The sequence below is a fragment of the Apodemus sylvaticus genome, chromosome 4 (assembly GCF_947179515.1).
Source record: "Apodemus sylvaticus chromosome 4, mApoSyl1.1, whole genome shotgun sequence".
Taxonomy (NCBI): Eukaryota; Metazoa; Chordata; class Mammalia; order Rodentia; family Muridae; genus Apodemus; species Apodemus sylvaticus.
This window is the reverse complement of record NC_067475.1, coordinates 67,401,383-67,426,609: the sequence shown is the minus strand read 5'-3', so window position 1 is coordinate 67,426,609 and position 25,227 is coordinate 67,401,383. Positions and strand designations below refer to the sequence as shown.

At 47.3% G+C, this 25,227-nt stretch overlaps 8 non-coding genes across 8 annotated transcripts; 3 read left to right on the top strand and 5 right to left on the bottom strand.

Moving 5' to 3' along the window:
- Nucleotides 1-335: 335 nt before the first annotated feature.
- Nucleotides 336-407, top strand: Trnaq-cug (transfer RNA glutamine (anticodon CUG)). Its single transcript has one exon. It is a non-coding gene; the product is annotated as a tRNA-Gln (tRNA).
- A 6,410-nt stretch (nt 408-6,817) lies between these two features.
- LOC127683993 (U1 spliceosomal RNA) lies at nt 6,818-6,981 on the bottom strand. The gene has a single exon (XR_007977725.1). It is a non-coding gene; the product is annotated as a U1 spliceosomal RNA (small nuclear RNA).
- Nucleotides 6,982-8,695: 1,714 nt separating this feature from the next.
- LOC127683830 (U1 spliceosomal RNA) lies at nt 8,696-8,859 on the top strand. Its single transcript, XR_007977630.1, has one exon. It is a non-coding gene; the product is annotated as a U1 spliceosomal RNA (small nuclear RNA).
- Nucleotides 8,860-11,948: 3,089 nt separating this feature from the next.
- On the top strand, nt 11,949-12,022 carry Trnan-guu (transfer RNA asparagine (anticodon GUU)). The gene has a single exon. It is a non-coding gene; the product is annotated as a tRNA-Asn (tRNA).
- A 1,909-nt stretch (nt 12,023-13,931) lies between these two features.
- Trnak-cuu (transfer RNA lysine (anticodon CUU)) lies at nt 13,932-14,004 on the bottom strand. Its single transcript has one exon. It is a non-coding gene; the product is annotated as a tRNA-Lys (tRNA).
- A 731-nt stretch (nt 14,005-14,735) lies between these two features.
- Nucleotides 14,736-14,807, bottom strand: Trnah-gug (transfer RNA histidin (anticodon GUG)). The gene has a single exon. It is a non-coding gene; the product is annotated as a tRNA-His (tRNA).
- Nucleotides 14,808-15,470: 663 nt separating this feature from the next.
- Nucleotides 15,471-15,542, bottom strand: Trnag-ucc (transfer RNA glycine (anticodon UCC)). Its single transcript has one exon. It is a non-coding gene; the product is annotated as a tRNA-Gly (tRNA).
- Nucleotides 15,543-15,940: 398 nt separating this feature from the next.
- On the bottom strand, nt 15,941-16,012 carry Trnae-cuc (transfer RNA glutamic acid (anticodon CUC)). The gene has a single exon. It is a non-coding gene; the product is annotated as a tRNA-Glu (tRNA).
- Between the last annotated feature and the right edge of the window lie 9,215 nt (nt 16,013-25,227).

Here is a 25,227-nt window from a genome sequence, read left to right as displayed (position 1 = left end):
CCTCCCCACTCCACGGCTGACTCAAGTTATTACCGGAAGCAAAGGTGGACTGGTGTGACTGCAAGCAAGGCAGGGATTACTAAATCCTGATCTTGGTGTTCCCGGGCAGTGGGATAAGGCAGAGCGTGAGACAAGAGCACTATCACTATTTATTGGAGAAATTTCACATGTGGTCAGGATTCAGTGGTAATCTGAGAGGATGATGGATGCTGGAGGACTCTCAGCTCTTAGCTGAGTAAACTTGATCATATGCGCAGAAGAAACGCAATAGGAAAAGTAATGAATGGTAGCCAGTTCCACTATCCTAGGTGTATATAGAGCACCTCTGTCTTATAGGTTCCATGGTGTAATGGTTAGCACTCTGGACTCTGAATCCAGCGATCCGAGTTCAAATCTCGGTGGGACCTTTCTATTTGCCCTGAGGCAAAAACTTGTTTTAAGTGAGACTTCAGCCTTGCAACTAAGATATGAGGCGCAGAGAGGCAGTAGAGGGGAAAGTCACCCCCACTACCTGGCTTGGGGTGGGGCTCCCCATGCTACCTGTCTCCAAGTCCTCAGCCACTCACTGGACCCCCTAGCTCACCCCTTCACAGGTGAGCTGTACCAACAACCCTGGGAGCATGCTCTACAGGTGAAGGCCGGATCAGATGCCCCAGTTGCCTTTCTACTTCCGTTTGCTTTGGTCCTGGACCTTGTTTTGTTGGTTTTCAGGCAATGCTGGTAGAGCTGTGGCCAAGCATCCTCTGGGACGCCCAGTCAGTAGCCTGCCTGCGGCTTGGAAGCCTCACAGCTACAGCCCATGTTCATCCTGCAGCAAAGGCTTTGGCCTCAGCTCAGGGACTTGGCCAGAGGTCTCTGAGGAAGAGACTTCTTGCTGGCTTCCCTGACATGGCCGACTGAGGGAACGCACAAGCTCCAAGTTCCCTCTGCAGGCCATTCTCAGAGCCTGGGGTGGAGAACGAGAGAACCAAAGAAAAGCAAGTTATCAGAGATTAGATAGTCACCAAGCACCATGCTGACTGCATTCATGGATAATGGCACTTCTTAGGAGATACATCGAAATGTCCAAAGGACTGCGGTTTTCACAATAAACATTGGACACACAAATTTGAGAGAAAAAGTGCATACAACCTGTATTCCTTTGCATAGATGTAAGTAAGCATCTGAAGTTAACCCTCACAGTCACTTGTATCATTGTTTTGGATTCTGGGGTTTGTATCTTAGGTGTGATGGTTGGGACACACTGGCCCTAAACCAGGCACCTTGATAAAGTAATCACAGTAAGCAGAAGCTTGAACGACACTCACTCCTCCCTGACCTTCCTCCCGGAAGCAGGTGCCAAGACCCTCCTGGGAGAGGGGCTATTGTGTTGCAGTTCCTAGGAGATTAAAACTTCCCATAGTGGAGGCACTCTGACTAAGAGACAGAGTTAAAGTAAACAACAGCTGTTCTAAGGGATGAAGCTAGGCAGTGGTGGTGCACGCCTGTAATCCCCGCACTTGGGAGGCAGAGGCCGGCAGATTTCTGAGTTTGAGGCCAGCCTGGTCTACAGAGTGAGTTCCAGGACAGCCAAGGCTACACAGAGAAACCCTGTCTCGAAAAACAAAACCACAAACAAAACAACAACAAAAACCAAGCCAAACTAAAAGTGAGATGAAGTGAAACACTGTATCCTGCAAGGAAGCTCAAGGAGTAAACAACTCAAAAGCTTCAGGAAGTTCCTGGAACTGACCAGATTCCCTCAGGCCCTTCCTTCACAACCAAACATATAAGCTGTGAAGACTGAAGGGGGCCGCTCTCAGACCTCCGAGCTGCCTGGGAAGCACTGTCCTACCTGTCCAGCTGCCTGCAGGCTGCAGTGACTCCAGCCTTCCAGTGCTTGTGAACTGCGGTCCAGGCTTTGGTGATGCAGCTGTCTTTGAGTTGTTTCTGCTTCTGTTTAAGTAACCCCAGCAAAATACACCAGCTAGCCTATGGCCTTGGTGGTTTCCCTGCTTTGGTTTGTTTGCTGCTTCCTATCTGAGATCATTTGCTGCGTGGGGGTGAGTTTACAGCTCTCTAAGTCAGTGGTTCTCAACCATCCTAAGACTACTACCCTTTAATACAGTTCCTTATGTTGTAGTGATTCCCAAACATAAAATTGGTTTATGGGATACTTCGTAACTATAATTTTGCTACTGCAACCTAAAGGGGTTGAGAACCACTGCTCTAATTAATAGTTATGTCTACAGAAGGGACCCTCACTAAGATTCAGAGAGGAAAGAGTATCCTTACCACCAGAGACAGGAATACAGAGGAGGGCCCAGGTGGCCTGGCTGAGTTTCCCTGAATGTTGGCTGTACGCCCCAGATCTGTGGCCCTGGCCCTGCTTCTCCACAGCCTGCTCTTCATCAGAGGCCATGCTCGAATACTGTAGTTCACCTCCTTCCTCACCGACAGGATCTTCTGTCAGGAATGAACTGGATGTTAGGTTGGAACCCCTGCTCATTCCCCGCCCCCAACCCCCAAGCTAGGAAACCCCATCTGCCTCCTTCCCTTAACTCTGCCCACACAGAGAAATCTCCCCCATGTGCTTGGAGAAAACTCCAGGCTAACACAGTTATTCCTCTGAGTTTCCAGAAACCCACCCAAGAGTGCCCACCCAGGGGCTCAGTTTTTCACCATGTGTGGACACATCCCAGTTCCTACATACACATCAGCATCCTGCACCCGGGACCCATAAAAGGCCCTTGCCTTGGCCTGGGTGTGTGACTTCATTGACCTCCACCTGTGAGATCGAGAACCCACCCCCCCACCCAAGAGCTGCCTCCTAATAAACCTGCCTTCATCTACTTTTAATCTGGTCCAATCTGGCCTATATCTGTGTCACCTAGGGAAATAGAAAGCTCATCACTGAAGACCAGACGGAAGAGTGAAGACTCAGGAATGGCTGCTGCACAGAGAAGATAAGTGTCCTCTCTGTCACAGGGTCTGCAGCATGGGTAAGTACCGAGGATGTGACCTGTGTACAATCAGTTTTATAATGTCGTCTCTGAGGTGTTGTGCCCCAAATAGGAAAGCTCCCCTTCAGTGAGTCCATGCAGTGTGTCAGGTGACAGCCACCACCGAAGAGCTGTGCATTTGTTCATCATTCATTTGTTCCTTACACCAGGTCCCTGTCAGGGCAGCATGCTTCACTGACTGTAAGAGGAACAAGGAGAGACAGGCCCAAAGATAGAGCTCCTCAGGGAGAGAGATCAAAGGCTAAGAGAATCAGGAGACGCGTGAAGGCTGGTGAAGCCAATGTGAGGCCGGGAGGAGATCCTGAGAGTGGCACAGATGCTCAGAGAAGAGTGGCTGTGGGCAGAGAACAGGGATCCACACGGGACAGCAGCGGGGATGCTGGGAGGGGACAGAGCCAGAGGGAATGGTGGGAGGAGGATGAGGGCGGGCAGACAGGCGGGTGTCGGTGGGAGGCAGGAAGCCATGCCACCCCAGTTGGGTACAGTCAGGAAGAGCAGAGCAGTGAGGGCAGAGAGGGCAGAGAGACTGAGGGAGGTGGAGATCCAATAGCGCGGCGGCAGAGCAGGACGATCTGGTTCTTCATAGCCTGTCCCCATCTTGTTCTCAGCCTTCGGTGCTCATGGTCCTTAGTGGTGGGTGAGCAGGGCCATGCTACACCTGTGACTTGGCAGTCTAGGGCGCATCTGCGGGGATTTCTGGGTCCTTGTGGACCAGGAAAAAGAGCGGTAGCAGAACCCATGAATAGTAAGCAGCAAAGCATGTATTCAAAGCACTTCCAAGTGGCTGATGGAGCTGGGAAGGCCCACGAGAGTCAGGGCTCCCGTGTGTGGTTCGGGAGGCGTCCCTTCCTCCACATGTGTGCTCCACGCTTCCTCATGTCCCGCCTCTCCTGGGCATCCCTCGACGGCAGGGCGTCCAGGCTGTCTGGCCACTTCTTTCTTCCTGATTCTTCTCTCCTTCTTCCTCCATCGCCACCGTTGCCCACCCTGCTTCTGCAGAGCCAGACCCAGAGAGCGGGGAGCAGACACCGAAAGAATGAGAAAAGGGCCCAGAGCTAGTGTCTAAGGCCCATCCTCTAGCCTTTGTCAGCTCAGGTCCCAGTGTCCCACCGTGTCTGGGCTGCTGCTTTACCCAGGTCTATCTGTGAACCTTGTTGAAATCCACACACCTGCCTCTCCCTGGGTTCATTTTTGCTAACTGGGGTCCTTATTTTCTCTGTGCACTGGGGGTCTTGGAGAATGGACCCTATACACAGAGAAACCTCCTTGTTAGAGAAAGACTGTCCTAAGGAACACAGGGCTGTGTAGAGTATGGATAATGGCTCTGGGGTGGGTCCCTCTGAGATCCATTCAGTAAAGTGGCAGGAAAGCCACCAAAGACACACACCACTCACAGAGAACAACTACACAATGAAGGCCAGGCAGGTGTGGTGGCCTGTTTTTTTAATGTAAGCACTTAGGAAGTTGACTCAAGAATGTTAAAAATTCAGGGTCATCATTGATAGGTAAGAACAGCCTGTGCTTCTTGAAACCCTGTCGCAAAAACAAAAACCAGAAGGGGCTGGAGAGGTGGCTACATAGGTAAGAGGTCTTGTTGCTCTTGCAGGGGTCCAGGGTATGGTGTCCAGTGCCTACTTGGTTGCTGACAACCATCTGTAACTACATTTTCAGAACATCTATTTTGGTTGACACCAAAAAAACTATTTGCCTCATACATACATACATATATATGTACATATATCCATACATACAGGCAAAACACTCAGTTGCACATAAGAAAAAGTAAATCTAAAAAGAAAAATAAGGCTGGTTATGTTAGTACACACTCTTAATCCCACCACTCAGGAGGCAGAGGCCATCAGATCTGTGTGAGTTCAAGTTGAAAACAACAAGGAGCCAGGTCCACAGTGCAGGCCCAGGTATCAGACTTTGATAGAGCAGTTCTAGATCTATAATGAGGAAGAGATCCCCTATTCCATTGAAACTACAGTTAATTAAAAAAAAAAAATTAAAGCCATGGTGGGAGCTTGACCTGTCACTTCTGTCCTCACTCCCAGCTACTTTGAAGCCTGAGGCAATGGGACCAAAAGTTCAGGGCCTGTGTAGACTCCAGAGTGAACTCACAGCCAGCCCTGTCAAGTCAGCAGTGTCCTGCCAACAGATGAGATTAAAAGAGAGCTGGAGCTCTGTGGAAGAATGCTTTGCTAGCTGCATGAGGGTGGTCTTAGGGTCTATGTTGCTATCATAGGAAGGACAACTCAGGTAGAATTTGGAACCAGAGAGGTATCTCAGTTAGTAAAGGCCACTAGGTCTGATACCTTGTCTTCTAAACTCCACCTGGCTATCATGCATACTAAGATGAAGAAAGTCTCTAAGACAGAATTTTCTTCCTAGTCTATGGCCACACCACCCTAAGTTCACCCAGTCACCCCCGAGGCAGCTAAGTGGAGTCAGACATGGGTAGTAATAGGACAGGAGAGTTTGAATCCTTAAACCATGCAGTTTGGCCTGAGGTCACTGAGCGACAGGGATGAGAGAGAGCCAAGAACAATGTGACCTGGGATTTGAAAGGGAACTGGAACCAAAGGCGTTCATTCCCAACAGTGCAGTGCTGTAGAAGCAGATTCCAAGATGGCGGGGCTGCTTATCGCGGTGGCAGAAGAAAATGCTCTTCCAATCATCTAATGAGGTTCAACTGTCTCAGACCCTTTCTTTGTCAAATAAATGTATTGCAGATAACTTCTAGACTACACAGACTGACACACCCCATCTGCCTGCCACTCCTTCCCTCCCAGAAATCAGATCAGGGCCCCCAAACTGCAGTTTGTCTTATGAGGCCAAGGTAGCTCGGCCCCTGAAAACATGCCCAGAATCGCCGTGCCTCCATACCGTAAACTAAGAAATATTAACTGCTTAAAACTAGAGGAAAATTCCATGACAGGTAAAAACGTGTCCCAAATGGCTTCATTTTATGCACCTTATACAAAAAGAGACCATAAGGAGCCAAAGATCACAATGTGTGTTACAGTGATCGTCGTCTTTCGCAGAAATATAGGCGTGTATTGAGTGCACTTGAAACCAATCAGGAAAGACATAAAATAAAGGTGGCAAGGTTTTTCTCTGTAGCACCTCACGTTGAGAAATGGCTTCTATTAGCAGATGTCCATTGTCGGGGTCCTTTTGGTTTGGTGTCTCCACTGAGAGAAGGCCCGAGGAGAGCAGTATCCTTAGAACGCAGGGCAGGTTCGGTTGGTTTGTGGAGGAGGAGGCTGAGGCCAGTTACCCCGCAGACTGAGCCTCGTTTGGAGGGAGACTCGGGAGCCCACGGGGGCCGTGAGCCTTGAGCCGGGAGTGCGATTCGGGGCGTTAGTAGAGAGCCTGCCTCGGGTGAGGGAGCTGGAGAGGGAGCCGTCTCGGACAGGTCAGGACGGCTCTGGAACTCACTCACTGTCAAAGAAACCCCAGGGACAAAGGGGAAGAGGACGCGCTTCCTTCCATCGTTTTGTTTGTTTTGTTTTGTTGGGAACGCGGTCCAGTCCCCAAGGTCTGTGTGCTCTAAGTCGGGGTGACCAAGGTCTCTCTTTTCTCAGGAGACAAAAGAACCCAAGGTTGGGTTGGGGCACCTGGTCTGATTCCTAGCAAAGGTGAAATCGTGGCTAAACATTCAAACCAGACTTTAGAAAATACTGTTGTGAAAGTAGCCAGAACTAGAAGGATTGTTGCAGAACCTTAATATCCAGAAAAATAGGCAAAGCCAAAGAACAGGAGGTAATGAGTAGGACACCTCCATTTTCTTTTGTTTCCAACAGAAATATCAGGGGAGAGCGCGAACGCAGTCCCCCACTACCACAAATTATGCAGTCGAGTTTCCCGCATTTGGGGAAATCGCAGGGGTCAGCACACCCCAAGTGCAATGGGTGAGCCTCGCCCTGGGAAAACCACCTTCGTGATCATGGTATCTCCCCTGCCAGGTAAGTATGCTTTCCCCGCGCACAGTCCCGACTCACACCCGCCCACCCTCCACTCTTAACACACGGTCACTTTGCCCCGCCAGATCGCGGGCCTCCCCCGTTGCACGCGCAGTCTCATCGCTCCACTCACACGTGGGGACCCGCGCTCTCTCCCACGCCGCGGAGGAATTCCTCGCTTTCCCCGGTGGCTGTAGACCCGGCAGTCCCTGCGCGACGCTCATCTGCATAAGCCACGCCCACACACTGAAGTTAAGGTTGATGTCCCAGTCACCCCTCTGCCCTTCTCTGTGTCCCCCGCCAACCAGCACGCCTGCCAACTGGGAGGAAAACAGCCAAGTTGCCCTGCCCTGCGCCTCACCCCTACACACCACGCCATCTCCGACCCAGGGGACACGACCTGTCCCCTCTTCGCCCCCTTGGCTCGTTGAACTTTCTTGCCTGCGGAGGGCTGGAGTGTTCAAGGTCCTCTAGAGACAAATCAGCTTGAATTGTCTTAAACCCTTAAACAGGCCCTCGTTGCCCACCTCTGTGTCCTAGCGTCCTTGTAACTGCTTTTGGTTCCTGCGAACTGAGGACTGCTGTGTTTAAGGGGAAAAGGTCGTGTATCACAGGAAACGACACATCACTTCTTAGGGAGAAAAGCTCCCAAAAACTTCTGATCGTGTTCTGGTGGCTTCTTGCTGCGTACTCGGACTCGGAAAAATGCCTGAGACCTGCGGTTTCTTCTGTATGGAACGGTCCTTGCCGATTCATAAACGAACAGTGTTTGCGAATGGATCAAGGTACTGCTGCAGATTCGTGCAAACTAAACTGCTATCCTGACAATGAAGATTGAAATTGTTCCCCCACCAAACGATTTCTAAACAGATTCACATTCTCTTTTACTCTGTTTACCTTTCCTTTTCATTATCTCTGGTGGGCTAAAAGAAATGTAGCATTTAAGCACTTTTTTTTAAATTTGGTTTTTTGAGACAGGGTTTCTCTGTGTAGCCCTGGCTGTCCTGGAACTCAGTCTGTAGATCAGGCTGGCCTCGAACTCAGAAATTCGCCTAGCCTCTGCCTCCCAGAGTGCTGGGATTACAGGAGTGCGCCACCACCGCCCGGCTTGCACATTCCTTTAATCCCAGCACTTGGGAGGCAGAGTTCCAAGACAGCCGGGGATATACAGAGAAACCCGGTCTCGAAAAACAAAACAAAAACAAAATATGTGAATATTTGCCCTCCATTCCCATAATAAAATGAGACAACCCCGACTTGGAACCAGCCTTTAGGGCTAGGTTAGACCCCGGGTCACAAATAACCATTCTGTAGTGGTTGCTGTTAACATCTCCTGCCCCGCACTCTAAGAAGAAAATATAATTCTGCAAAATGGGAAGGTGTCCTGGGTAACAACTATTAGAAAAGAACAGTTGGCGGGCGCGCTGGTTGGTGGGGGACACAGAGGAGAAGGGCAGAGGGGTGACTGGGACATCAACCTTGACGTCAGTGCGTGGGCGTGGCTTATGCAGATGAGGGTCGCGGAGGGGCTGCCGGGTCCACAGCCACCGGGGAAAGCGAGGAATTCCTCCGCGGCGTGGGAGAGAGCGCGGGTCTCCACGTGTGAGCGGAGCGACGAGACTGCGCGTGCGGCGGGGGGAGGCCCGCGATCTGGCGGGGCGAAGTGACCGTGTGTTAAGAGTGTAGGGTGGGCGGGTGTGAGTCGGGGCTGTGCGTGAGTAAAGCATACTTACCTGGCAGGGGAGATACCATGATCACGAAGGTGGTTTTCCCAGGGCGAGGCTCACCCATTGCACTTGGGGTGTGCTGACCCCTGCGATTTCCCCAAATGCGGGAAACTCGACTGCATAATTTGTGGTAGTGGGGGACTGCGTTCGCGCTCACCCCTGATATTTCTGTTGGAAAAAAAAGAAAGTGGAGGTGTCCTACTCATTACCTCCTGTTCTTTGGCTTTGCCTATTTTTCTGGATATTAAGGTTCTGCCACAATCTTTGTGGTTCTGGCTACTTTTACAACAGTATTTTCTAAAGTCTGGGCACACAGACTTTGCGGACTAGACTAGAAAACCGCGTTCCCTCCAAAACAAAACGATCGAAGGAAGCGCGTCCTCTTCCCCTTTGTCCCTGGGGTTTCTTTGACAGTGAGTGAGTTCCAGAGCCGTCCCGACCTGTCCGAGACGGCTCCCTCTCCAGCTCCCTCACCCGAGGCAGGCTCTCTACTAACGCCCGGAATCGCACTCCCGGCTCAAGGCTCACGGCCCCCGTGGGCTTCCGAGTCTCCCTCCAAACGAGGCTCAGTCTGCGGGGTAACTGGCCTCAGCCTCCACAAACCAACCGAACCCGCCCTGCGTTCTAGGGATACTGCTCTCCTCGGGCCTTCTCTCTGTGGAGACACCAAACAAAAAGGACCCCGACAATGGACATCTGCTAATAGAAGCCATTTCTCAACGTGAGGTGCTACAGAGAAAAACCTTGCCACCTTTATGTCTTTCCTGATTGGTTTCAAGTGCACTCAATACACGCCTATATTTCTGCGAAAGACGACGATCACTGTAACACACATTGTGATCAATAACGGTACTTCCAAGTGGTGGGAGTATGGAGGCTCGTTATGGTTTCTATAGTTTGTGTGTGTGGTTTTTTTTAATATTTTAAAGATATGTATGTATGTATGTATTTAATTCTATTGTGTCTCTATATAGGAGGTTTGGGTGTTCTCAGAGGTCAGAGGTCAGATCCTCCCAGAGCTGGTGTTACAGGTATTTGAGAGTCACCACATGTGGCTCTTAACAATCTCTCGTTCTTGAGTTTTAAATTTAAAATGTTGATGCCCTGTCTTTAAGAACAGCCTGTTGAAGTAATGTACGATTAAGAGAGAGAAGTGTTTTAGGGGAAGAAAATCCCAGGCTTAGAAAACAATGCTGGTGAAGGTGGATATTTGCAGGCATATACACTGATGATAAAGGAGAATGTAATTAAAGGTTTTATTGTTTGGTTTTTGTAGCTCACTAAGCAGTCAAGCTGGCCTAGAACTCACTGTGGTCCATCCACCCGCCTCTCTCCCCAGAATCAGGATTGAAGCCCAGAAGAAGGGCTTGGTTCTGGTCATTTTGGGTGGTTTTGTGGTTTGTTTGTTTGTTTGTTTGTTTGGGGTTTTGTTATTGTTTTGGCTTTAGGTTTTTCGTTTTTGAGACAGGATTTCTCCATGGAATAGCTCCGACTGTCCTTGAACTTGATTTGTAGACCAGGCTAACCCAGCACTCACAGAGATCCACCTGCCTCTGTGCTGAGATTAAAGGCACATGGGCTTTTGTTCCATTTTAAGAGGGCTATTTGGAGGCAGTTGTAAGACCGTGATTATGGGGTGACCAGCAGATCATGAGAACATTTTGGCCGATCTTATGCCTAATCACATGATCTCTCTTCTGGTTTTAAACAAATAGACAGTTGACTTTCTTTGTAGTGCTGTAGCTGCAAAGTGATCTGAGCATGTTCTCAGGAGCCCATATGCTGCTACCCTGGTTTCAGATCCCGAGGTTGAAGTTTCACGTCCGTAGACGTGGCTGTCTCTGTCCCCAGTGTTCTCACATCCGTCTTCTTCCTGGCGTCGATGTTCCCAAGCCCTCTGCTGAGCACCGTATTCCCCTGAGATAGCCAGATTCTGCTCTCTTTCTGCTGTTTCCCTCAGTACTTTGGGATAGAATCTGCACTCGGTGTCTTATCTGCAGCCAGAGCTATTACACAGAGAAACCCTGTGTCAAAACAAAACCAAACAAAACAATAACAAAAAATGTCCCTTACATGCTTTTATAGCTCACCACCTCCAACAACCCGGCATTTAGTTCCGGATTATAGAACCATAACACTCAACAAAGTCCCCACACTACTTCCCACGCTCTCATGTCCCCATTATCCATACCTGTAACCTCCAAGTTCCACACTAGGCTGTTTTAGCTTGCACACGTCTCTCCCCGGCAGCTGTCTGCTCCCCTTAAAATTGGCATGGCTTTCTCCACGTTTCCTGTTCTCTTCAGTCCCCGAGAAATTGCCACGGAACTTAAAAACTGATTAATAAACGGTGCTTTCTCCTCATGAAGTGGTCCCGTCTCTTGTGCCCTCCATGGGCTGTGAGCACTCTTCCTCAGAACTATCTGCAATACTTTTTAACCTTTGATTTGTGGCCAGGCATTACTAAATTGTACAGGGTGACTGGAGTCCAGACTGTACTTGTGTTTGTGATCCTCTTGCTTCAGAGTCTGTGGATGAATAGGCTAGGCTTTTGTTTTCAACGCCCGGGTAATTCACACAGCCACTGGAGGAGACCCAAGGACCAGGCCACTTTTCCCTGAGAGGCGGGCAATTCGGTTTGTTTTTAGTGCACATGGAGGTCCCAAGTGAGGACGGACCTTTGCCAGATTCTGACAGCTCAGGGAATGTAGGAAGCGTTCCTCCAAAAAAACAGGTCCGCGTTTGTCATTCTGGAGTCCTCGTAGGACTAAACCCCCCCCCCCCGCCCCCCGGGTATTTTTTCTTTCGAAGCCCTGTGGTGGAATGTCTTTCTCCCCGAGCGCACGGGCGCGTGTGTGTCCCTAGGTGCTCGGCGTGCTCAGGAAAGGGTGAAGAAGCCGCGGGGCACGCGGCGGGTGCAGCGGCTCGACCCTGTGACGCCGGCCTGCGGGTCCCGGGCAGAGGACGCTGCCCGAGTCGGCCAGTGCGCGGCGGTGGTGACCAGTAGAGGGCGGGCGGCTCGAGACGGAGAAACTGAAACCCGGTTTGGGAGGAGGGCTGAGGCACGGGGCTGAGTTTAACGGGATTAAGATGCAAGTTTGCTAAAGGCAGCAACTGTTCTCTGGGTCTGGATTCAATTTCTGCAGTGCTGGGAGCTGGGCAGGCTACAAAAGCCGGAGACAGCCACTTAGACCGGAAGTCAAAAATATATTCTAAGATTAGCAAATGGATTTACAGTCCTTGTTTCACATGTCTCTGTGGCGCAATCGGTTAGCGCGTTCGGCTGTTAACCGAAAGGTTGGTGGTTCGAGCCCACCCAGGGACGGTGTCTTTTGCCTGGTGATTGAGATTCTCTCTAGCCATTTAATATTGGATTTGTCATCCTTGAAGAGGCCTTAAATAAAATGCGGAAAATTCCACGAGAACTTCTAACCTGCTCCTAATAATTAAGCTTATGTAGATTTCCCATAGTATACCTTTGGGATGGGTGTGTCTCAGAATTTACTCCAGAGTCTGTATATATTTCTCTGCTTCACAATTTAATGATGTTTTTTGTATGCTGGTCCCCCACCCAGCCTTCAAAATAAGACTTTGAAGAAATTACCCAATTTCCCAACTGTTGAAGAGGGTTAATAGAAAAACTTCCTCTGCAAATTCACCCAACATTTGATGAGAAAAGCTTGGCATATTTGCACACATAAATCAATGTGGTTTTAACATTAGCCAATATAGTAGCTATTTTCAGTTGCAACGTCAATATTTTCATTATTTATCTCAGCCTTATTTCCCTGCCCTGTTTCTTTCTTTTAAAGCAAGAGAGGTGGGGTTAAATTTATTCGTGTACTTTAGCCTTTTTCCTTTCTTTTCTTTTGGGGCAGGGCATTGTCCACTCTTAATTTTGAGACAGAGTTTTATGAATGGCCAAGCCTGACACCCTAAATGTAAGCCCAAGTCCAAGGCCTGGACTTGCGACCCTTGCCTCTGCTCCCGGGGGTAGCTGGGATTATGCACTTCCGGGTCTGACAACCTCAGATACGTCACATTTCTCCCTAGTTGTTGAAAAGGAAAACCACAGCAAGGTGTCTTTGCTGCCAGTGTAGAGGTGGTCTGATGAAAACACCTCAGCCGGGCTGTCCTGCTCAAAGTAAGAACGTTTCGGGCATCTGGGCATCGCACCTCTCTGATCCCAGCACTCAGGGCAGAGGCAGGCAGATCTCTGAGTCCAAGGCCAGCCTGGGCTACAGAGTGAGACCCTGGCTCCAAGGGGAAGCGAGGTGAAAAATCTGTAGTTGGGGGGCTGAGGTCAGAGGACCTTGGGGAGAGGTCGCACGTGCGTTCTCCCCCACCCCACCCCACCCCACGCACAGACACTTATGAGCAGAAACAGAGCACTGTCCTAACCACAAGTGCGACAAGCGCCACCCATTGTCCATTCTAATAGTGACGGTCACTTCTTTACCAATGATGGTTTTAGCCTTGTCCATCCCTCTCACCCTCTAGATAAAAAATAAGATTTCCACGAGAGGCTGACACAGAAGCACGAAATCTCCAGGGCTAGACTAGGCTACAGAAGGAGTTCAGGTCCAGCCTGGGCAAATAGGTGGGACTCTTGTCTCCAATAAAAAATGAAAAGGGTTTGGTGGGGTTGAGGACGTAGCTGCCGGGGAGAGCACTTTACATAACGGACTTGGAAGCCTGGATGGATGCTATCGCCGATACCCAAAGTAACTCAGCAGTAGCCGACCGTGTTTGTCTGGGTAGACACTCCCAGAGCTTTCTATGTGTGCTGTTTGGTTCCAGTGAACCAAGAAACCAGCGCGGTCTGAGGGCGGATCCGGTTACAGGCAGATGCACCGACATCATGGAAAAGGCATGCTGTTCTGATCCTCCTTCATCTCCCTCACAGAAGTTCATACAGGCTTCTGCTTGTTCCCACGGGTTTGAAGTGCAATTTCTTGGTTTCACCCATCATTCAGAGCCCACAGTGGGCCCTTTCAATATAAGAATTTGAATTACTTGGATATCAGTCCCAGTGTGCTTGTGTATGTGCTAAAAATGATGTGTTTTCTTTCAAACACCATCAGTCTTTTGATACAAATAATTGCCTATTTGAAATAGTCTTTGTTTTGAAAGTTTCACTTAATTTTATGCATGAATGAATAGTTCAATTTCCCAAAGAAAAAAGAAGAAAAAAACATTTTTTTAAAAAAAGGAAGGACAATAGTAAAAGGAAACGCCCAACGTGGGGCTCGAACCCACGACCCTGAGATTAAGAGTCTCATGCTCTACCGACTGAGCTAGCCGGGCCCTGGAGGTTTCCCTCTTTCTAGGTCTTTATAATCTTGGTGTATAATGGCACAACCGTTCCATTTGCTCTTATTCAGCATTAGCACCGTTCCAGAATCTATAATTTAGTGCCTTTCGTCTGATACTCTTTATGCACACACACAGATGGGCGTCTCTGCTTTCTCCGACTCTTTCTGAATGGAATCACCCTGAGAGCTGGCTTTCTGGGGCGCGTGGCCCTCAGGAGCGCCGAGCGAGCGCGCGGACATGGAGGGCAGCCATGCGGCGACCCGGCAGTGCGGTGCGCCGAGGCTTGTGTTCTTGGAAGTTGGCTCTTCTCCCCGGTGCCTTTTGCGATTTAGACCTCAGTGGTGTGCGAGGGACCCTTACTGGGAAAATAGGTATTATTCATTCTTCTTCGGTAGAAGTTTGTTTTTAAAACCTGGTTTGTGATGTCCGAGTAACAAGGCCACACACTCGTATAGCGTTTGCTGCAGAGACAGGCGCTCTGCTCCACCAATTGTTTGGTTGTCCGACCGAGAGCAGAGGTGCCAACTTTCGGTATCAGCGGACTTCTCCCTTGCGATGGGAAGGCGATATGAGCCTGCTTTACACATCTGGCTCTTCCCAAGAGTTTGGGATCCTGGTATTGGATTAGCCGCGTGGAATTATTTCGGTGACTCAGTTTTACCGCAAAGGCAAAATCAGAATTTGGTTAATTAAAAGAGCTGCAGACGGACGGTACTACTAAATGCCGTGACTCGGATTCGAACCGAGGTTGCTGCGGCCACAACGCAGAGTACTAACCACTATACGATCACGGCGAGCCACCGGGCGAGCAGCGGGTTGCGGCCTCAATTTAATGGCCTTTGAATGAGCATAGCCTTCCCGAGTTGCCCGATTTATTTAGTGTCGTCTATATGGCTGTAATGTCAAAAGTCTGGCTTTGTAACCCTGATGCTTCCGAGATTCTAGCGCGAGCATTAGCTCCTCGCTTCCCGGGATTTCCTGACCTGGAATAAGAAACCGCCGCCCGCCGCACTGGTCCACCCTAGGTTGTTTCTCTCCAAAGAAGCAAGCCACTTTGCATGCCTTCCCAAACGACATTCCCATTTACGTCTCCACCCTGTGCTCTGGAATCAAGGGTTTTGTTACCAGAATTGTGCAACCAGAAAAGGAGCAGAGCTGGTGAAGGAGTCCTTCTCCAGGGCGGTGGTTCCTGGCTCCGCTCCACTCACAAAGCCTTCCGAACCGACGGCGGGGCTGCCTCTAGAGTCTCAGAGAGTCAGCCTCCATTTTAGATACTTCCCTAAACAATCCCAAAAGGATAATCGTAAACGTCTGTGCCGCCATTTGCTGTACGAAGCAGATCCGCATTGCATACTCTTGAGAAGAAAGTCGGGAGAGTTAGATCACAGGGATCAGGGAGCTTCGGATCTCTGAACCAAAGATTAGCTTTGTAAAAGGATAAAAAAAGAGTCACCCATTGCGTTGGCCGGGAATCGAACCCGGGTCAACTGCTTGGAAGGCAGCTATGCTCACCACTATACCACCAACGCAGGTTAGTGAAGATGTCACTTAGTTTGCTTAATAAAGGTTACGACGAAAAGATTTGTTGTTGCTGTTGTTTTGTTTTCTGGTTCTTTTTCTTAAAAACTTGTTCTGATTGAAGAGACATTAAGACAGAAGGAGGGGGGTGAAACTTATAAGACAGAAGAGAGAGAGACAGATGACACACTCTAGGATCACCAAGTTTAAAGAAAATGAATTCTCTTTATAGTTTGAAGGGAGCTTCTGTAATCGTGTGATCCAGTAAAAGGCTCTGCTGCAGGTGTTTTTTTTTTTTTAATGTGCGCTGTTTTTTAGGATTAATGTAGAAACGATTGCACTTTCCATTTTTATATTTCAAGTGATTGTTTTGTAACTTTCCATCTAGAAAGTGAGAGAAAAACAACACTTCCCTGACCGGGAATCGAACCCGGGCCGCGGCGGTGAGAGCGCCGAATCCTAACCACTAGACCACCAGGGAATGTGACAGAAAGCTCCCTCTAAGATCATATGGCTGCAAGTAACTGTGCGATTCCGTTTTCTCTTTGTCCTGTTGAAGTTTTAAGATTATATTTAAGACTTTCCTTGAATCGAAACTACTTTTCCAGCACGTCTCTTTCAAATGAAAAAGAACGAAAGAGTTCTCAAGCCTAGCTCCTAAGCCCTGGAAAGAATTCCGTGCACAGGAGCACACTCCCAAGACCGGAGAGGCAAACCCCTGCAGACAGCTCCTCTCTAGAAAGTCAAGTCGCCGGAACTAGCAGGGGTTTTGGTAAAAGAAACAAGCATTTTTCTTAGAGGATATAAAGAGCATCACGGAAGGAACACTAAAATGTTCTATGTTAGCCACCGAGTATAGCAGCGCTAGCTGAAACTCCTGCCACAAGCAGGTTGTGCGGAGACTGGGAAATGAGCCTGCTGATTGGTCTGTAACTCAGCTCAACTGGGGCGTCGTCCAGCCTTTTCTTTTCTTTTCTTTTCTTTTCTTTTCTCTTCTCTTCTTTTCCTTTCTTTTCTTCTCTTCTCTTCTTTTCTTCTTTTCTTCTTTTCTTTCTTTCTTTCTTTCTTTCTTTCTTTCTTTCTTTCTTTCTTTCTTTCTTTCTTTCTTTCTTTCTTTCTTTCTTTCTTTCTTTCTTTCTTTCTTTTTAGAGTATTCTGAAAGAGTGAAGAGAAAGAAAATTGGTGTGGATTCCCAAATGAAGGAATCTTGTAAAGTTCTATCCCTAGTCCCCCATCCCCCCAAGCAAGGTCAGGGTCAGGTTCAGGCACTGAACACGAGGAAGACAGAGACGAGGAAGACAGAGACAGACACTGAGAGAAAACAAACTTGGCAAAATGGTGGCAACAAGGCAATGAGTAGAATGTCTGTTACACCTTTTTTTTTTTCATTTTTGCTGTAGGTTTGAAATTGTTTAAAACAAAATTTAAGCAATCAAAAGTCACTATTGGCCCTTGTTTGTTGTTGTGGGAGGAGGGTATGTGCGTGAACTAACTGTGAAGGGATTAACTGTACACATCAGTTCAAAAAGAATATTTTAAAAGCACGTTCCTACACCTGGATGGAATTATTCTTTGGCTTTTCATCAAACCCTTACCTACAAGTGAATAAACATCACCTTTGATAATGAAGCAATTTACAAAATGGAGTCATTAACGATGTGTGCACATCAACAGGGACTGACGAGGAAAAGAGTCGGATATGGGGATGTTTGGAGACTGGTATCTTTCTGGTTGCTTTGATTTGTTTTTGAAGAGTATGCTAAGATGTTAAGTAGTAACCTTCTCGCCCTCTAGCTCTTTTCCTCCAGATGTTTTCACGGAACTGGTATCTGTGACAGTATCAAAAACCCTCAGGGCAACATCTTGGAATTGGTAAAAGGAAGCAAACTTTTTTCTCTAGACTAGCAGCTATTTTCTTTGGATTGCAACATTCCCTGCTAAAGAGAAAGGGAGAGGCTCAAGAAATTCACAAGACCCCTTCCAGCGGTTATATACTTAGTAAACAGGGAGAAGACTGTTTATTTGTGGCTTTGCCTGCAAATTGTATAGGGGACAGGGGCTGGCTGATCACCCAGGCAAGGCTTTTCAGTGACGCCAAGAAACCCGAGTTCCTGTAAGTAACTCAAACTCTGGGGCAGCAGAATAGACTTGGGTGGAATTACTTCTTTGCTTTCTCTGCACCCCAACCCACCCCCATCCTTGCCCGGAGTGAACAGACACACGCTCCTCAAGAAAAGTCATACAACACTCACAAGAAATCATAAATTCAAAAGAGATAAAGAGGGTAAAGATGATCAAAATAGTTTGAAAAATGTAAATAAAAACAAATTAAAAAAACAAAACAAAACAGCTGGGTGGTGGTGGCGGCGCACGCCTTTAATCCCAGCACTTGGGAGGCAGAGGCAGGCAGATTTCTGAGTTCGAGGCCAGCCTGGTCTACAGCGTGAGTTCCAGGACAGCCAGGGCTACACAGAGAAACCCTGTCTCGAAAAACCAAAAATAAATAAATAAATAAATAAAATAAATAAAAAACCCAGCTCGTGCTACTCTTCAAAGATGAAGGGGGAGGAGTTCAGCCTGCCTCCTTTTTGTCGATTATTTCTGCCACCTGCTGGCCATTTGGGAACCTAGGAAAGCGTTCGCGCTCTGGGATAAGAACTTTCCACTTGTTAGAAAATGGGTCTGGAGTCCCAAGAAAATGACCACACAATCCAAAGTATTACACAAGGCAAATAGTTTTCCTTTCGTAGAAGGTTCGTTCCAAAGCCAACTCAAGCAGGCAAACAAACACTCACAGTGAGGATCCCCCTGGGTTTTTTCCCCCAAGGCAGAGGGATTTTTGTGCCTCTCAAATTTAGCCCACTGGCTAATTTAAAACGCAGTTGATAAACAGAATTCAATTTGAGTACATATGTTTATCTGACTGACCCTGGAGGAATTCCAGTTTCTGCCAAACCATTTATTATGTTTTTGCTCATTTGTTTTTTATAAAGGGTTGCCTTATTTATCCCTTCGGTAGAAAAGACCCTTCATTTTCTTCACGTTTTCCACACCATGTGTCAGCATCGAAGCACCAGGACAGGGTTCCGTCTCCTCCTCCACGAATCTAAGAGTGGATACATAAGAGGCTTCATTTTATTTTGTCAAACATTCACAAATAGCACCTGAATCCCGAGCAATGATATATATAAAGAAATTTATTTAAACTGCCCCATCTAGTGAAACAGATGGTTAAAAAAAAAAACCCACGACATTAAACCCCTGAGTCCACAGACACACAAGGTAAGATTAAGCCAGACTTTTCTCTAACCCCTCCTAATGAGAGCACAGTCCCTGGACGTTGTGTATAAAGAGATAGAAGACTAAACAGTTGGGAGAAGGAAGCAAACAGGACAGAAGTGGGAACTTTTCTAGGCTCTCCAGCCACCCACACAGTCCAGATTTGGAGCCAAAAAGGTCTGGCAACCGGGTCATCCAGTACTTGGAGGTCGAGGCCAGAGTATCAGTTCAAAGTCATCTCAAAGGGAGTTTGAAACCAGCCTAAACACATGAGACCCTGTCTACAAAAAGCGAAACATAATAAACTGCCAGGAGCCACCCCCACCTAGATCTCAATGCCAGGAGATCTCGATGCCAGGAGCCATTCTTACTTAGATCTCAAAAGCCCCTCCTCTCGAAGCTCATCTGTGGATAGGTTACTATAGCAACTCCTTTCCACTTCACCCCCTCATGACCCCCTTTATCATGCCAGGATTCCAGCAGCAATAACTAGCTTTTCCCAGAAATTATGAGAAACTGTTTCTTAGAGATGATGCCAGCCCCCTGAAATTGTTCCCCCTTTACCCCTCCCTACACCTTTACCCTTCCCTTTAAATTGCCTTGTGTGAAAAATAAAATTTAACAGCTTGATCAGAATACTGTCTTGCTGTCGTCTCTCACGTCTCTTGTCTCTCGCCTTCTCCTAGGAGGTCCGGGGACCCTGTTGACTGTCTTGCGAGTCAGGACAATAAACGTTAAAAATTCTAAACTGCATGTGGTACCACACATCCCTAATCCTAAATCTTAAGAAGTAGACCAAAAGTTCAAGGCTAGCCTGAACTGCATGGACTTATGTGTAAATTTATACATACATACATACACACACACACACACACACATATATACACATACATACATACATATATATATATACACATACATATATATATGTATATATATATACATATATATATATATATATACATATATATATATATATATATATATGAATTAAACAAAAACCTACGTGTCCAGCCAAAGGACCAGGAGAGAGGCAGCCTCACAAGACAGAAAACATCTTAATAATAATCATCGTGGGTAATAATAATGGTCTTGGGCTGGAGAGATAGCTCAGTGGTTAAGAGCACCGACTGTTCTTCCTGAGTTCAAATCCCAGCAACCTCATGTTGGCTCACAACCATCCGTAATAAGATCTGAAGCCCTCTTCAGCTGTGTCTGAAGACAGCTACGTGTACTCACATTTAATAAATAAAATAAACAATTCTTTAAAAATAATAATAATAATGGCTGTGGCCCAGCCAGCAGCACAGAAATAAGCTATGGCTTACTCTACTCAAAGACTGCAGTGGTTGCCCAGACCTCTGCCCTCAGCTGGCCTCAGAGAAGACAGTCATCTCTGCTGGGGTGGTACCGGAGAAAACTGAAGGCATTTGAATTTCACCAAAATTCAGTGATAACAAAGCCATTCCATCTCCCAGGGTCACTGTAGGCCACCTGGAGGTGGGTAAGGAGCTGGTACCTGGGATTGGTTCAGGCTAGTTACAGGTGGTGGTGCGCACCATTAACCCCAGGTCTCTGGAGGCAGAGGTAGGAGCATCTCTGTGAGTTTGAGGCTGAATTACAACGTTAGTTTCAGGATGGCCAAGACTACACAGAAGAGACATCGACATCATCTTGAAAAACCAGGTAGGTAGGTAGATAGAAATTGATAGTCCTTTAATTAGAACAATGAGGACGGCAGTCTCTCTGAGGGACTGGGGACTGTGTGCCAAAGCACAGGGAAGCTCGAAACTTTTGTAGAGCAGAAAGGGGAGCTTTGAGGTAAAAGTTTCCATCTGCAAATCTGTTCCCCTACAGTCTCAAAGTTGTAAATAGCAGCAGAGGTTGGTGGGTTGATCTCTCAGGAGCTGCGGGGATCCCAGCTGACTGAAGGTGTTAATGAGCTCGCCAGCCCAGATCTTCTCAGATGTCTCAGGCTTTTAGATCATTGCTATTCACAAAGCCTACAGGAGACCTAGACTCCTGTGTCTGCCTGGATGGTGTTCTCTCTCTCTCTCTCTCTCTCTCTCTCTCTCTCTCTCTCTTTGAGTTCCTTCACTTTTCTACTCTCTCCCTCTCTTTGCCTTTCTCTGCCTCCACTACCCCATTAACTCCCATCCTCTGCCCTGAATAAACTCTACTCTATACCATGTCTATGTGTATCTGGTCCCTGGGGGTGGAGAGGGACCCCTGGGCGTGGGCCCGCTGGGGCACTCTCTTCCCCATTCTTCCCCATTTAGAGAATGTATATCATCATTGTATAACCCTAACTCTTTCTCTTTTTATGAGAATGTATATATCAATGTATAACCCTAACTCTTTCTCTTTTTATGAGCATAACAATTGTGCTGAAACCCGGGAATACACTGCTGCCTCATAAATCTTGATATGGTGGCAAACACCTGTAATCCCAACCCTCAGGAGGCAGACATAGGAGGATCAGAAGGTCAGTGCCCACTTCATGCCAGCCTGGCCTACATATAAAACAAAACATGAATGGCGTCTTAGTTAGGATTTTATTTCTGTGAAGAGACAACATGACCACGGCAACTCTTATAGAGGAAAACATTTCACTGGGGCTGGCTTGCCGTTTCAGAGGTTTAGTCCATTACCGTCATGGTGGGAAGCATGGTGGTACGTAGGCAGGCATGGCGCTGGAGGGGGAGCTGGGAGTTCTGCATCTGGGTTGGCAGGCAGCTGGAAGAGAGAATGAGTCACTGGGCCTAGTCGGAGTCTGAAACCTCAAAGCCCACCTCCAGTGACACACTTCCTCTAACAAGGTCACACCTACTCCAACAAGGTCTCAATCCTTTGAAATAGTGCCTCTCTCTATGAGCCATGTTTAGATGGTATAGATGCCTATAAATTAAACGAAAAGATAGAGGAAAGCAAGCGTCAATGAGGAGAAGCAACTGGACCCTCGGAGCCTTCTGAGAGGACTAGTTGATGGTTCAGCTGCCGTGGGAATGGTTGGCAGCTCCTCCCTGAGGCAAATATAGAACAGGACCCAGTAATTCCACTCCTGGGACTAAAGCTCCAAAAACTAAAAACAAACAAACAAGCAAACAAACAACACATACATAAATACTTGGGGCTGGAGAGATGGCTCTGTGGTTAAGAGCACTGACTGCTCTTCCGAAGGTCCCAAGTTCAAATCCCACAACCACGTGGTGGCTCAAAACCATCTGTAACAAGATCTGATGCCCTCTTCCAGAGTGTCTGAAGACAGCTACAGTGTACTTAGACTTAATAAATCTTTAAATAAATAAATAAATATTTGTATATGCATGCTCATTGGAACACCTTTGGATATGTATGTATACCTCCAGATCTCCATAAATGTAGAAACAGTTCACAATGAAGAGATAAAATGGAATCTGAGAGGGTGTGTGACTGTGGCTCAGTGGGAGAGTGTTTGCCCATGGACTCTGTTTTGTTTTGTTTTTTCTGCTTTTGAAAACAGAAAACTCTCTGAGAGAGTGAGTGAGTGAGTGTGTGAGAGAGAGAGAGAGAACTGTATATATTCTAGTTCAGAAAGTAATTTTTCAGCCTTTAGTGATGAATCCATCACTTGCCTCCAAAAAGGAACAAAATACTGAATCATGCTACAAAGTGGACGAAGCTCAAAAGCTTCACCCTAAAGCTGGACTTGGTTTATGCCTGAAATCCCAGCACTGGGTAACAGAGACCAAAACATCAGGAGTTCAAGGCTAGCCAGGGCAACTTGATGCTCTGCTTTAAAACTCCTCAAACCTTTAATCCTAACACTTGGGAGGCAGAGCAGACAGATTTCTGTGAGTTCAAGGCCAGCCTGGTCTACATAGTAGGTCCTTGGTCATGATAGATCCTAGACCCTAACTACACTACAAACAAAACAAAGCAAATCTCACCAAACAAAAGCCACCAAGAACCTAGACTGGGAAGGTACATATTGGATAACTTGCTGTATTTGACATGTGCAGAATAGATGAAGTAAGTTTGTAGAGACAGACAGAGAGACAGAGAGCTGTCCGAGGTTGTGGCGTGGCTGGTCAGCGGGTTCAGGGTTTCCTTTTGGGATATGAAAATACAGAGCTAGATATGCAGAGACCTGCACAGGGCCTTCAGTGTGGCAAATGCAGTGCGTCATCTGTTAGCTTCGGTTGTTGGTTTCGCTTTGGGATTTTTTTTTGATTTTGAGACAGTCTCATATAGCCCAGAGTGGTCCTGACCTATGCGGCCAGGTCCCCTTGCCTCCACCTCTGGGTGCTGCGATGACAGGCGTGAGCCGCTACGTTTGACTCAATACCTTGTGTTTCAGGCTAGCCTAAACTACACAGAAACACCAGTGCTCAAAAAGTTGTTTTTACAAGGGGTTCTCTTTCTTTCTTTCTTTCTTTCTTTCTTTCTTTCTTTCTTTCTTTCTTTCTTTCTTTCTTTCTTTCTTTCTTTCCTTCCTTCCTTCCTTCCTTCCTTCCTTCCTTCCTTCCTTCCTTCCTTCCTTCCTTCCTTTATTTCTTATGCCAGGGTTTCTCCATGTAGTCCTAGGCTGTCCTTGAACTCACTTTGAACTTGAGGCTGGCCTTGAACTCACAGAGCTCCCAAGTGCTGGAATTCATGTCATGAGCCATACCTGGCAGAAAGTTAAAACAGGGTTTTTGTCTTTTGGGGCGTTTTGTTTGTTTGTTTTTTAAAGACTGGATCCTGGGGTCATGAGAGTGGGAGCGACGGCCCCACCCCTCTCGGGCTGCAGCACTTTAGAGAGCAGATCCCAACCTAACTGGGGAATACAATAGGTAGAGCCGGCTGGCTCTGGCGGGATGGGCACTCACTGTCTGAGAACAGGAGAGTTGTGTGTGTGCACAATCCTCTTGGGCCTGTGGCCCAACCACAGGGATGGTTTTAATGTTCAAATCTGAGTCCTCCCCAGAGATGCTGGCTAAGTGGGATGGGTGTGGTCTGAGTATCAGCACCCGCAAAGCCTCCCTTCCCCCCCTCCCCACAGTTGTTGTGCACACCCAGGCTGTGGTGGCTATTCCAGGACCAGCTGGGGGCGTGTCTCTGGGATACCAAATGACTTTTATCTTACCTTTAGCTGTTACTCTCACATTGGCAAGCGTGCCCTTAGCCTAGAGGGCCTTAACTGTTACACTACACATTTCTAGCTACTTTGATGTGCTTGGCCAATATTTGAAAACTTTATCAGGCCAAGTTCCTATATCATGTGGAGATTCAAGTTTAATTTAGGATAATTAACGCAATCCAAAGCTGAGGCAAAACAAGGTTTTGTGTGTATGTGTAGTTTTGTTTGGTTGGTTTTTGGTTTTTTTGTTTTATTTTGTTGTTTTAGTTTTTTGGGGGTTTTGTTTTGTTGTTTTTTGAGACAGTTTCTCTGTAATGCCCTGCTGTCCTGGAACTTTTAAATCAGGCTGGCCTCGAACTCACAGAGGTCTGCCTGCCTGGGCCCTGAATTCTGGGATTAAAGGCAAGCACCATCATGGCGGCCATTTGCTCTCACATTTAATGAGAATACAGGACACTAAGTAACAGCAGTGGCTAAAGCAGAAACGGAGCCAAAAAAGTCACTTCGTGATTTGTAGTAAGTGCTTGGGGACAAGAAACAGCAACAAAACCCAAGACATTGGTTATCAACCCGAGAAGATTAGTTTCTTGTGGTAAATTCTGTCAGTCTGACTCGGTTACTTTATCTACAGCATTATATACTCTGTCATAGGCCAATGGAATGGCTCGGCTGGGAGAAGGTTCTTTCAGGTCAGGCCAGCCTGAATTTGATCCTCTGGCTTCACACAGTGCAAGGAGAGAACCGACTTCTAAAATATGTTCCCTCCCCTCCTCTCTCTCTCCTTCTCTCTTTCTCTCTCTCACACACACACACACACACACACACACACACACAAAACACACACACACAAAACACACACACAAAATAAGTAATTAATTAAAAAAAATTTAGACTGGGTGTAACATGCCTTTGATCCCAGCTCTCAGGAGGCAGAGGCAGGGGGATCAATGTGAGTTTGAGGCCAGCCTGATTTACAGAGTGAGTTCTCGGACAGCCAGGGCTACACAGAGAAATAATGTCTCAAAACTAAACCAAAACAAACAAACAAACAAACAAAAACAGAGAGAGAGAGAGAGAAATATGAATGAATGAATAAATGAATGAATGAGTGTGTTCTGGGCCGGCCAAGACTACATAGTGGGACCCTGCTGTTGTTTAATATTTATTTATTTTTATTTTATGTGCATTGATGTTTCGCCTGCATGTATGTCTATGTGAAGGTGTCATATCCACTGAAACTGGAGTCACAGACAATCGTGAGCTACCATGTGGGTTCTGGAATTGAACCCAAGCCTTCTGAAAGAGCAGCCAAGTTC